The sequence below is a fragment of the Hemiscyllium ocellatum genome, chromosome 29 (assembly GCF_020745735.1).
Source record: "Hemiscyllium ocellatum isolate sHemOce1 chromosome 29, sHemOce1.pat.X.cur, whole genome shotgun sequence".
Classification (NCBI taxonomy): domain Eukaryota; kingdom Metazoa; phylum Chordata; class Chondrichthyes; order Orectolobiformes; family Hemiscylliidae; genus Hemiscyllium; species Hemiscyllium ocellatum.
The window spans coordinates 21,327,913-21,337,570 of NC_083429.1; the positions used below are offsets into that span (position 1 = coordinate 21,327,913).

A 9,658-nucleotide genomic window follows, 5' to 3' on the forward strand; every position below is an offset into this window, starting at 1 on the left:
CAGCAGAGAACAGGCCCTTTGGCCCTCAATGTTGTGCTGACCTTTTATCCTACTCTAAGATCAGACTAGCCTACATACCTTACATCTTACTATTGTCCATGCACCTATTCAAGAGTCACTTAAATGCTCCTAATGTATCTGAGTCTACTATCACCACAGGCAGTGCATCCCACACACTCACCACTCGCTGTGAAAAGAACCTACCTCTGACACCTCCCCTAAATTTTCCTCCAATCACCTTAAAATTATATCTCCTCATGATAACCATTTCTGCCATGGGAAAATGTTTCTGACAATCCACTCTATCCATGCTTCTCATCATCCTGTGCACCTCTAACAAGTCACCTTTCATTCTTCTTCACTCCAATGAGTTAAGCCGTACCTACCTCAACCTTTTTTCATAAGACAAGCCCTCCAGTCCAGGCAGCATCCTGGTAAATCTCCTCTGCAACCTCTTTAAAGCTTCCACATCCTTTCTATAATGAAGCAACCAGAACTGAACAAATAAATATTCTAGGTGTGGTCTAAACAGGGCTTTATAGAATTGGTTCTTCAAGTTAATCCCCCTGCTAATGAAAGCCAACACACTATGTGCCTTCTTAACAACCCTATCAACTTTAAGGGATCTATGGACGTGGACACCAAAATACGTCTGTTCCTCCACACTGCCAGAAATTCTGCCTCTAACCCTGTATTCAGTATTCAAATTCAACCTTCTGAAATGAATCACTTCATACTTTTCCAGGTTGAACTCCATCTGTCACTTATCAGCACAGTTCTGCATCCTGTCATTGTCAGTTGCAACTTAGAACAGCTCTCCACGCTATCCACCACTCCACCAAGCTTTGTCATCAGCAAACTTACTAACCCACCCTTTTACTTCCTCATCCAAGTTATTTATAACAATCACAAAGAGCAGAGTTCCTAGAGGTCTCTGCAGAACAATACTGGTTACTGTGCTCTGGACTGAAATACTTTCCATCTACTACCACTCTCTGTCATCTATGGGCCAGCCAATTCTGTTTCCAGACACCAAGGTTTCCCTGTATCCCATGCCTCCTTACTTTCTGAATGAGCCAACCATGGCTTTATCAAATGCCTTGCTAAATTCCATATACACCACATCCACTGCTCTACCTTCATCAATGTGTTTTGTCACATTCGCAAAGAATTCAATAAGGTTTGTGAGGCATGATCTGCCCCTCACAAAGCCATGCTGACTATCTCTAATCAAACTGTGGTTTTCCAAGTAATCAAAAATCCTGTTTCTCAGAATCCTTTCCAATAATTTGCCCACCACAGATGTAAGACTGACTGGTCTGTAATTCTCAGAGTTATCCCTATTCCCTTTCTTGAACAAGGGAAAACATTTGCCGTCCTCCAATCATCTGACACTACATTTATAATTACTTAATTATAAGCTTAATTACTTTTATTTTCACTTGAAAAAAAGAATTTGCATCAACTGTATCAAAATGCAGTGTAAACAAGACCATACACAGAATGCTAGGCCATTAACTTTGATATGGAACTGGATTGCTAACAATTTACAGAACCTTTTCATAACATCTTCTGACTCATTTGTTTGAGAAATATTTATAATTTTTAAAATATCTTTCAAAAAACCTGCTGATTTTTAGGATGGCCCTTGGACAGAGCACATAAGAACTGCTTTACAAAAACTCAATCTTCACATTTATCCCAATTCTGCCAGTGTCCAACACAATCTGCTTCATATAAAGGACAGTGCGAACTCAGGGCTTAATGTTCCAGTGTGTTATGCTCCCATTATATCCTTCATCTGTCTCCAATAAACAACGTGTGTAGAATTTCATCATTTCCTTGTTTTATAACCGACAAATAAATTTATTAACCATTAATTGATGAGAGAACTAATTGATAAGTGGAAAGAGGCTGTACACTGTAAATTTTGAGTGTTTACAGATGTAACATGTGGAAGGAAGTCTTAATGCAGCTGTAATTAAGGCCTTGGTGAGACCACACCCTGAGTACTATGTGCTGTTTTGGTCTCGATACTAAAGAAAAAGATAAATTTCACAAAGAGAGAGTGAAATGAATATCTATCAAAGCTGATTCTTGGGATGGCAAGTTGTTTATATGTGAGGAGAGATTGGGTCAACCAATCCTGTATTCAGAGAAGCTGAAGACAAGGAAATGACCTCAGTTAAATATATACAATTCTATCAGGGTGAAACTGACTGGATGGTTCCCCTGGATGGGGATTCTGAATCAAGGGATCATGGTGTCAGGATAGTCAATAGTCTGATTAACACCAAAATAAGAAAAACATTCCTTCAGAGTGTGGCAAACCGCTAAAGACTGGGGAGGTTGGGTCACTCATTCAGGAAAATTGCTTCTGAACCCTCTCCAACTTGATAACACCCTTCCTATAACAGGGAGACAAGAACTAGACATAGTACTCCAGAACACGCCTCACCAGCATCCTGTATAACCTCAATATAAACAAAACTACGCATCAACCTAACTACAATTTCTTCAAATAATTCAATTATTTACGTAGACCTCTCTTTTGGAATTCATGCTGACAGGTCTTTATTACATTTTCATTTTTAAATGTTTTCCTGTTGCACATTTGAATCTGAGTCCATTACCCAAATATTAGGCCAATAGTTTCTTGATAGACCTCCTATTCTTCTTTCTTCCTTGAAAATTTAAATTCCAAATCTTTACCTTCCTGATCTCAAAAACAATTCTCCCTTAACCTATTCATATTCCCTTTTGTCATCATCCCTACATTGTCTATGGGCATAAGTGTTTTGATTTCATCCTAATTTTTTCATGTATCCATAATTTGATGGTCGTGGCAAGTTTATTCTTGCATTGTAACCCAATAAATTTCTGCCAGTTTGGACAGTTGCATGTGTTTGTGGCTGCTGTTTCATTTCTTTATTGGCACATTTTCCAATTTATTTCCCCAGTTCAATTCCCATTCTCTGAAAAAAAAAGATTATTACGTTTCTCCAGTTTTTCTCTTTGACCTTGGTCTTACTTATAGCTGCCTTTAATCTTACTTTAAACCTCACTCAGTTTGAGCGAAAACAGTGAACACCACAAATTTGCCGAGATCACAGAGGTTTGCTTACCCCACCAAAATTGTTATAAACCAATGAGAAAATCTCAAAACTCTTTAATGACACCGAATATAATCCAGAGACCATACGCTTTTACGGGATCTGGGTATCAGTGGCAAGACCAGACTTTTTACCCTTCCCCAACTGTTCTAGAGGAGATGGGGAGTTACTTTCTTCAACCACTGCAGTCCTTGAGGTGCACAGACATCCCACAATGCTGATAGGAAGTTAGTTCCAGAATTTAATCCTGTGAAAGTAAAGGATGGCAATATAGTTCTAAGTCACAATGGTGTCCTATTCAGAGGAGGACTTGCAGATGGTGATGCTCTCATGCATCTGCTGCTCCTGACCTTCAGGTGATGGTTGTCTCAAGTAATTGTCTTTTGGGACCAATAGTCTCACTTTGATCATCAGAGCTGATTTGTCTTTCATCAAGCAAACGGTCAATGGTAACACAATGTGGGAGCAAATGACTGCACATGCTGGAATCTGTACTGAGAAACAACAAATGCTGGGCATCCCAACAGGTCAGACAGCATTCATGGAGAGACAGCAAACTAATGTTTCGAGCCTCAGATGACTCTTCATCATTTAGACTTGAAATGTTTGATTGCTCTCTCTCCAAGGATGCTGCCTGACTCACTGTGATCTCCAGCAACTGTTGTTGTCAATGGTAACAGACTAATTCTCATAGCTATGGAACGTATGGTCACGAGAACGTACTTGGTCCATCATTACTTTCAACAACTCCTTCGAATTTACAAATTTCTCATTCATACCAGGCAACTATGAACAATCAGGATCCAATACTATACCTTTTCTTTCCAATATGTTTATCAACAATCTTTCTCAGCGTCCCCACTCTTTAATTCCCTCTCTTTTACAAAAAAAAACAACATTCAGCTCTTCTAAACTGGTTTCTAATGGCCTGGCATCAGGCCTTAAGGTGAGCAAAGTTTTCTCTGAAACTTTGTGAAAACTTTTCTGTCTGCATGCAATGTATCAAATTGTCAAATAAAAGTAGAGTTAACTTTGGTACCTTCTCAAGCTGGGGGATTCATTATTTATTACCGTGGAACTTTAGGATTGTTACCAAAAGCTGATATAGATTATACTCTCTGACCACTTACAGCAAGGCCTTAGCATGAACAGCCTGTGTTAGTGTAGGTGATAATTTACAGTTTACTTAATCTGCCAACATTTTATGAGCAATTTTATCCCTTAAAGCATAGCTCCTTTCACATGTGATTTTTGCAGCTGAATTCAAAACTCACCCTTATACATCCACACAAAACTACAAGTTCAGTTTTAGCAAATGCCTTCTCCCCCATTAATGAGAAATGTTTCCAGTGGTCTAAGCCCAATCCCTCTTTCTTTTCCACTACATTATCCACAATTTATCTTTACTGGCACTGTCTTAATCTGGTTGCCAAAGTTACAAAATGAAATGATTTTTCTTCTATATTCCACACCTTTAAATCCATAACCACTACCTATTGAAATGCCTTGCTAAGGCAAAGTGACAACACAGTGTCCTTCAATATTTCCTACAAATCTCACATCCGTCACGTATTTCTTTCATAAGTTTACTATATTCTTCATCCCTTATTCCTGCATCCTTTACTAAAATTTTTAACCTTTTGGAGGACAGTTAAGCAAATTATCTATATAGTTTTAACAAACTTTACATTTTGACTTCTACATTTCAACCTGCATTTCTTTATTTACTTTGACTTTTTGAACTATTAAAAGGAACAAAACTATCCCAGCTACATAAAGAGCAAATTTGCAACTTTTCCAAACACAATTGCTTTGTCTTATTCATATCCAATTTCATCTGTGCTTATTTCCAGTTGAAGATCTACTTAATAACTAGGGTACTTCCCTGGATATTATACCCACGGTAATGAAATGATTGACTCGGGCTATTTCAAAAGAAATGACTATCTTTTCAAAGATTTCAATGTATTATCATACCAAAAACACTCTCCACATTCCTATTTTACAGAGTCCAGGTAACATTTCACCTCATCTATTCCATCCACTGTAGCTGTGTAACCACTAGCATATTGAAAGATTCTGCCAGAACTATGTTCATTCTTGGCCTGAAAACCATTGTGGCCAGTACAATGCCCTCTCTTTGATCTTCATCTCCATCCCCACATCCTCTAACACATCATTTAGAACAGTTCATGCTCTCACACTTGAATCACACCTGAAACATCAATTGAATACACCCTGAGCAGTTCTTGAGTTAATTCCTTCATTGTAAATCCCAAAATGTCTTTGCTTCTTAAAACTGTCAAAAGCATTTTGATCATGCATTTTTCAGAGAATCTCTGAACAGGGTGATTGGAAGAATATTGGTGCGTTTGGAAAGGGAACATATGGTGTGCATTGGTGCCTATAAACCTTGTAGTCAGAAATGGGCACGGTCAGAGGCGACGGCATGTGGCATTCACACTGAACAGTTAATCTGAAGATCCAGGTGATGCTGTGGGGACAGGGGACCATGATGGTGGTGGAATTTAAATTCAATAAAAATCTGGAATTAAGAGTCTAATAATGCCTCTGAATCCATTGCCGATGGTCAGAAAAAAACATCTGGCTCAATAATGTTTTTGAGAAGGAAACTGCCATCCTTACTTGGTCTGGCCTACATGTGACTCCAGACCCACAGCAATGTGGTCGACTCATAACTGCCCTCTGCACAATAAATGTTGGCCTAGCCAGTAATGCCCACATTCTGTTCGTGAATTTTGTAAAATCACTCGACTTAGTCTCTTCACTTGTTTCTCCAATATTTGCTTTTTTTTGGACAAATTTAAAAATCACACAACACCAGGTTACACTCCAATGGATATTTGAAAGCACTAGCTTTCAGAGCGCTACTCCTTCATCAGGTGGTTGTGGATTACAAGATCATAATACACAACATTTATCGCAAAATATTATAGTGTCATGCCACCGAAATGATATATTGAACAAACCTGGATTGTTAAGTCTTTCATCTTTTAGAATGGGTTACTGGTTTCGGTTCATTAATACGTAAATCCCAAAACTTTAGTGAAGTCACCTTCTCAAGATAGCTTAAGGTTTTATAACAAAAGGAGACATCTCAGCTCAGACAATGAATTAAAGGTGTGAGGTTAGAGTCTGTCTGTATCCCAATCTTGAGTCAGACTGGTTCTACTTCCAAAGTGGAATTTACAAAATATTACACGTATTGACTGCCTGTTGGCTTTCCATTCCTGACTGCCTGCCTCTCTTCCAAGGATATATCTATGCCTGGATATCCTTGGAGAGGGTATATTTGATGTCCACTCGTTCCCTCGCAATTACCAGAGATAGTGGGAACCGAGGGGCTGATGGGCAGTGTTACTAACTTCTTAACTGGGTGAATTGAAAAATTGGTGACAGTCATCAAAAGTTTTAAAAAGAAAGGCTTGTTTTCGGATTTTCTTTGGAAAGGGAGAAACTACAATATGCGTTGAACAATAAAATGCAATTAAGCAGTTGCAGAAAACAGACTGACTCCTGCTCTGGTAAATGGTTTACTAGCAATTTAATATTATGCATATACACAAACAATCCTGCAACTGCACGCTCTTCACAGTACTATCCTTTGCTTAACATTGTCTTTCCACATTCTCCCAATCAAAATGCATCACCTAATACTTCTGCACTGAACTTCATCTGCCACCCATCTGCACAAGCTATCAAGATGGAGAGGTCCACGAAGGGGAGGGAGGTGTCAGAGATGGTCCATCTCCATTAATGACGACCGATTTGACACTGACATTTTTTACAAACTCACCGACTCTCACAGCTACCTGGATTACACCTCTTCCCACCCTATCTCTTGCAAAAATACCATTCCGTATTCCCAATTCCTCCGCCTCCACCATATCTGCTCCCAGGAGGACCGGTTCCACCATAGAACACACCAGATGGCCTCCTTCTTTAGAGACTGCAATTTCCCTTCCCCCACGTGGTTAAAGATGCCCTCCAACGCATCTCAACCACATCCCCCACCCCTCCAACCGTAACAAGGACAGAACGCCCCTGGTGCTCACCTTTCACCCTGCAAACCTCCGCATAAACCAAGTCACACGCCGACATTTCCGCCACCTCCAAAAAGACCCTACCACCAGGGATACATTTCCCTCCCCACCCATTTCCGCCTTCCGCAAAGACCGTTTCCTCCGTGACTACCTGGTCAGGTCCATGCCCCCCTACGACTCACCCTCCCATCCTGGCACTTGCTCCTGCCACCGCAAAACTGTAAAACCTGTGCCCACACCTCCTCCCTCACCTCTATCCAAGGCCCTAAGGGAGCCTTCCACATCCATCAAAGTTTTACCTGCACATCCAATAATATAATTTATTGTATCTGTTGCTCCCGATGCGGTCTCCTCTACATTGGGGAGACTGGGCGCTTCCTAGCAGAGCGCTTTAGGGAACATTTCCGAGACAACCGCACCAATCAACCACACCGCCCATGTGGCCCAACATTTCAACTCCCCCTCCCACTCTGCCGAGGACATGGAGGTCCTGGGCCTCCTTCACCGCCGCTCCCTCACCACCAGACGCCTGGAGGAAGAACGCCTCATCTTCCGCCTCGGAACACTTCAACCCCAGGGCATCAATGTGGACTTCACCAGCTTCCTCATTTCCCCTTCCCCCCCACCTCATCCTAGTTTCAAACTTCCAGTTCAGCACTGTCCCCATGACTTGTCCGACCTGCCTAGCTCCTTTTCCACCTATCCACTCCACCCTCTCCTCCCTGACCTATCACCTTCCTCTCCTCCCCCACTCACCCATTGTACTCTATGCTGCTTCCTCCCCACCCCCACCCTCCTCTAGCTCATCTCTCCACGCTTCAGGCTCACTGCCTTTATTCCTGATGAAGGGCTTTTGCCCGAAACGTCGATTTCACTGCTCGTTGGATGCTGCCTGAACTGCTGCGCTCTTCCAGCACCACTAATCCAGAAACAGGTTTCCAGCATCTGCAGTCATTGTTTTTACCTATAAGGTGAGAGATCCCTACTTGCCTTACAGAATTGAGGCACGGGGGGGGCAACAGGTATACCAGCACCCACACAGCCAGGTACCCCAGCTGAACACTACGCTGGCATTTCAGGCCTTTTCCCCTAGGAGGCTGCCTGGAATGGAATAATCTCAGCCAGCCACTCTGTCTAGACACGAGTAACCTATAGAATGCCAGGGGAGAAACCAGAGGCTATGTTCATGTCTGGAACACACTGCTTGGAAATGAGGTGGAGGCAGGTTTAGCCGATGGCATTGGGTGATGATTTAGAGAAACAATGTGCAGGATTCCAAGGAAAAACCAGGAGATTGGCACCAAGTCAAAACGCTCAGGGAACCAGTGCAGACCTGATTATTTCTGTGTTGAGGGAGCCCATTCGACAATTCTGGTTGGATTCGCCACCCAGCCAGGACCTCTTAGCAAGCTGCAGTCCATTTAGCAGGTAAAACAACGCTCAGACACACTAGAGTATCTGGCCCTTAACGTTTAAAATAATGTTTCTCCTTCACCGTGGAACATGGTAAAACAAAATCTGCAAACCCCCTCCCCACTGAGGATGTCCTCTGGATCCTTTACACTACCGGCCCAGCTCAATGACTTTAACCTGTAGGGCAGTAGCTATTTAATTTGAATCTTTAAATGAACTAAAATGCATTCGCTAAAAGCAAACGGGGAAGCCGAGAGCTCATAAATGGATTGGTCTCGTTTATCGTTGAGAAGGGGGGTTTCCTCTGACGGCCTACACGAACACTGGAAAGTGATGCTGTGTGGGGAAGCGTTTAAACACATGAACACAAGCGGCCATGAATCAGCCCCTGAGCTCGGCCAGAAACTGTTCCGTTTCACTAACGGGCAGCTCTCAACTCGCAGAACACAACTAAATGCAGAGGATTTTGTTTTAAAATGTATTATTCGGCAGTAGTGAATAAACAAGATAGCGGGAAGGAGGGGGCGCTTGTCTGGAAATTCAACCGATTTCAGTGAAAACAGTGACTCACCCAGCTCTGAGTGTTAAGTGCAGACCCTGCGTTCTCTCAACTGGTTCCACTCCTCACTCGCGGCAACACATCGCCCCCACTCCGTCTCTCTCTCACACACATAGACTGCAATATCCCAGGAGACGGAGCTCAACAGCAAGGGCTAGATTTAACTCAGAGACCGAGGAGAAGTGAAGTCTGTGCTCTCACTCCGAGCCTGAATCCTCCCAGCTCTCCACAAGAGAATAATTTCTCCTCCCACCCACAGGACAGAGCAAGCTGCAATCAACCCGCCTTTGTTGTTTTTCTCCCCCCCCCTTCATTCACCCGCCCAGAGATATCAGGCATACTACACCAGAGAAGAGATCTTAATCTAAAATAGACCAACCACAATGCTTCTTTATTATAAATAATAGTTTTCACCATGTCTTAACCGTATACATGCAGCAGCCTTATATACATCTAATATATCCACCTAATACATCATATTGCACCCTCTAAATGTATTATACCCATCG

The 9,658-nt window shown here is 42.1% G+C and overlaps 1 protein-coding gene across 3 annotated transcripts in view; it reads right to left on the reverse strand.

The window, feature by feature from the left end:
- st3gal4 (ST3 beta-galactoside alpha-2,3-sialyltransferase 4) overlaps positions 1-9,425 on the reverse strand; it is a 122,569-nt gene extending 113,144 nt beyond the window's left edge. For 2 of the 3 annotated variants that reach the window (XM_060846656.1, XM_060846657.1), the window contains exon 1: positions 9,162-9,425. The gene's annotated coding sequence lies outside the window, so the exon portion shown is untranslated. The remainder of the gene's footprint in view (positions 1-9,161) is intronic. The other variant, XM_060846655.1, reaches the window with a different exon arrangement.
- Between the last annotated feature and the right edge of the window lie 233 nt (positions 9,426-9,658).